At 39.0% G+C, this 4224-nt stretch overlaps 1 non-coding gene across 1 annotated transcript; it reads left to right on the forward strand.

Moving 5' to 3' along the window:
* The first annotated feature begins 2404 nt into the window (after positions 1 to 2404).
* LOC113002260 (small nucleolar RNA R71) lies at positions 2405 to 2511 on the forward strand. Its single transcript, XR_003267804.1, has one exon. It is a non-coding gene; the product is annotated as a small nucleolar RNA R71 (small nucleolar RNA).
* The last annotated feature ends 1713 nt before the right edge of the window (positions 2512 to 4224 follow it).

Consider the following 4224-nt stretch of genomic DNA (forward strand, 5'->3'; position numbering starts at 1 on the left):
CACTGGCTGTCAGAAATGGGGTAGATGATTTCAGCGTGAAAGAGCTTGGTCACCTCCTTTTTCACCACATCTAGAATGATGGGGTTGAGTCGCCGTTGTGTCTGCCTCACATGGAGGTAGATGGGCTAATACCAGGAATGTCTGCTAAAGTCCATCCAATGGCTTTCTTGTGCTTCTTGAGCACTAGCAACAACTTCTCCTCTTGCTCAGTAGCTAGGGAGACAGAGATGATCACTGGAAATTTTTCCTTGTCCTCCAAGTAAGCATACTTGAGGTTTGCTGGTAATGGCTTCAACTCTGGTGTGGGTGGTGGATGAACAGTGGGAGGAACCAGGGTAGGAGAAGAAGAGAAGGGTTCCTCAGCCTGTACCTTATAAAGCAAGTCAGTACATGTTCTTCCTGCAACATGGTTAGTGCATTTTGACTCTAAAAAAATCAACATCAAGAGGTACAACACCCAGAAAATCAGAACCAGACTCAAATTCAAATTTACTCTCAACATAAAAATTAGATACAGGATCAAATTCAAACTTAGATTCAGATTCAATGCATGAGGAATGACAAGTATGCAGATCAGATAAAAAATGGATGTTTCCTACCATGAAGAGAATCCAAATCAAACATATAGTCATCAACAATCTGATCAAGTATCTCAGCACGAAAAATAGAATGATCCTCAGATGGCATCAAGAATGTTAAAATGAACAACAATATCACCAAATTCCATAGACAATGTGCCAGCATAAACATCTATCTTGGTTCGGGATGTTTTAAAAAATGGCCTGCCTAAAATAATTGGAACTGAACCATGGGAAAATCCCTCTTCCATATCAAGAACATAAAAATCATCAGGAAAAATAATTTCACCAACCTGAACCAACACATCCTCTATGAAACCTGTGGGGTGAGCAACACTTCTATTTGCCAATTGAATCACCACACTCGTAGGTTGCAAAGGTCTAAGAGATAAAGAATTGAAAATGGATAGAGGCATGACATTAACTGATGCTCCTAGATCTAGCATGGCATTCTCAAATTTGCTGTTCCCAATAATCCAAGGTATACAAAAAGTACCTGGGTCCTTACATTTCTCAGGAATATGAGGAACAAATTTACCTATCAATGCTGACACATTTCTGCCCATGCTAATCCTTTCATTGCCTTTGAGCCTCCTTTTGTGGGTGCACAGCTCCTTTAGAAACTTGGCATATCTTGGAATTTGCTTGATGGAATCTAGTAGAGGTATGTTCACCTCTACTTTCCTGAAGGTCTCCAAGATCTCCTTATCCACTTCTTCCATCTTTTTGTTTGAAATTGCTTTAGGTGGAAATGGAAGAGGGATAGGAGGCTGCTACAAGTCAAAACTACTAGAAGAAGGTCCACCTGCATGAAAATTTTTGTTAGCTCCCTCATGATTAGGAAGCTTTCTCTTTTGTGCAGCTAGCTCATCCTCTTTTTCAGGTGTAGAATGAAGCTTGATAGGTTCAGGTGCAGGTGCTGCTATTGGTGGAGGCACTTCAATTTGCTTGCCAGACCTCAAGGTGATGACACTCACATTTTTCGGATTCTGCACCGTTTGTGAAGGCAATTTGTCAGAATTTTGGGACTGAGCTTGGTTCAACTGAGTAGCCATCTGCACCATCTTATTTGTCAGACTCTGAATGGAGGCTCTTGTCTCTTGCTGAAATTGCATATTCTGGATGGTCATTTGCCTCACTAACTCCTCTAAGGCAGGTTGAGAAGGGGCCTCAATTGCTTGTTGTCTTTGTTGTTGCTACTGTTGCTACTGCATTGGAGGAGGAACATATGGCCTGCTTGGACCAACAACATTCCGGAAGGGAGGGACAGGCTGTTATTGTTGTGGAGGATTTGCCCATCTCAGATTTGGATGATTCCTCCAACCTGGATTGTATCTGTTGCTTGAAAGATCATAATTATTCTACTGTTGTTGGTTTTGCTGCTGAGGAGGTCTATTATAAATGTTTGCAACATAGGCTTCAGGTTGCTCATTGACTCCAGATTGCTGCAAAGAAGGACAGAGATCTGTATGTGATCAGCAGAAGAACATAGACCACAGACTCTTGCAACAGTAACAGGTGCAGATGCAGATTTCTGATTTATGGCAAGCTGAGTTACTAGGTTGATCAAGTCATCAAGTTTTCCCTCAAGCTTTTTATTTTCAGCAGATGAAGATGAATCCGTGGCCACATCATGGACTCCTCTAAGGACAATAGCATCATTTCTTGCACTGAAATGTTGGGAGTTGGAAGCCATCTTCTCAATCAGATTCCTAGCCTTAATAGGAGTCATATCACCAAGAGCTCCACCACTGACAACATCAATCATACTCCTCTCCAGGTTGCTAAGTCCCTCATAGAAATATTGCAGAAGGAGTTGCTCAGAAATCTGGTGGTGAGGTCAGCTTGCACACAATTTCTTGAATCTTTCCCAGTACTCATACAAGCTCTCTCCACTAAGTTGCCTGATGCCTGAAATGTCTTTTCTAATGGCAGTGGTCCTAGATGCAGGAAAGAATTTCTCAAAGAACACCCTCTTAAGGTCATCCCAACTGGAAATGGACCTGGGAGCAAGGTAGTACAACCAATCTTTTGCCACTCCCTCTAGAGAATGAGGAAAAGTCTTTAGAAGGATATGATCTTCCTGGACATCAGGGGGCTTCATGGTGGAACAGACAATATTGAACTCCTTAAGATGCTTATGAGGATCTTCACCTGGAAGACCATGAAACTTGGGTAGCAAATGTATTAGTCCAGTCTTGAGAACATATGGAACATCCTCCTCAGGATATTGAATGCACAAGCTTTCATAAGTGAAGTCAGATGCATCCATCTCCCTAAGAGTCCTCTCACGAGGTAGAGTGATCGAGGCCGTACCCGAATCAAATAAACATTAAAAATGCAATATCTATGAAGTGATCCTAGGTCGTGTCCCAACGAGCAATGATCAACCAAACGTTCATAACAGATAGTAGGAAAATAGTAATGAATTGGGGGGGGGGGGGATTGTTTGCTTTTGTAAATTAAACAACGAATAGATGTGGATTAGAAAATATTAGAATTAAAACACGTTGCTTCCCCTTGATTCACAAGCAAGTCTCTTATCCTAGGTTACGAGAGTTTATCCTTTATCAGTTCAACCACTTAATCCAACCCTAAATTAAATTACTAAGAGAAATTTAACATAAGGCATTCATTATGTGATTAAGCAACACATACACCAATTTATCATGAACGATCATTAAGCATTAACGTAAATTAAGCGCAGAGACAATTAATCATGCACTAAGCATGCATGAATTAATTGCAACAATTTCAGAGTAATTAGTGAAGAGGAAAAACTAAACAAAATTTAATAGTAATAATAGAACCTCAAAGAGAACTATGCTTGATCCTCAAGAGAAAACAACGCTGGAGACTTAGCCTTCCATTAATCAATAGAGAACGAAATTTTATTGCTAAAACGAAAAGTAACAACTGGAATTGCAAAACAAAAAAGTGTCTAAAAGAAGAAGAGAAGCCTAAAACTCAAAACGAAAGAGGAGAGAGAGGAGAGAAGAGGGCCTAAACTAGAACCTTGATGTTGCTATATAGTTTTCAGCCCCAAAGCTTACAAATCTGTTTTAAATCCAAACCCATAAATAAAATAAAATCAAATCTAAATAAGATAAGATAAGATCTAGATGAAATAATATCTAGATTAGATAAAATCTAGATAAGATAAGATTTGATAAAATTGTCTGCTCTCTTTAAGTCCAAGCCCAATTCTAGATTCAAGCCCAATTGCTTATAATTCTCCTGAAATTAAATTAAAAACACAAAATTAGTCCAATAGGCCCAAATGATAAAACTGCATAATTAATTTGACAATTAAGACTAATCAGTAATTAAAATGGTGCAAAAATGGTTAAGAAATAGGAGAAAATAATGGTAATGGTACATCAAAATCCCCCATAGTTAGCCTTTTGCAGTCTTGGGCAAAATGAAACAAAGAGAAAAATCCAAGGATATCAAAGAGAGACAAACAAAAACATTTATATATTTCTCAATGAACATCAAGGAATGGGTAACATCTAACGTGAAGAGATCCAAAGAGTCAAGACATTCGTGAAAATCATCCAAGCAACCCAATCGTGGCAAAATAGTTAATCAGCTCAAGAATGAAAAATGATTAAGCCTCACAAGATATACACTCTATCTCTCAAGT

This window comes from Glycine max, chromosome 7, assembly GCF_000004515.6.
Source record: "Glycine max cultivar Williams 82 chromosome 7, Glycine_max_v4.0, whole genome shotgun sequence".
NCBI classification, from domain to species: Eukaryota; Viridiplantae; Streptophyta; class Magnoliopsida; order Fabales; family Fabaceae; genus Glycine; species Glycine max.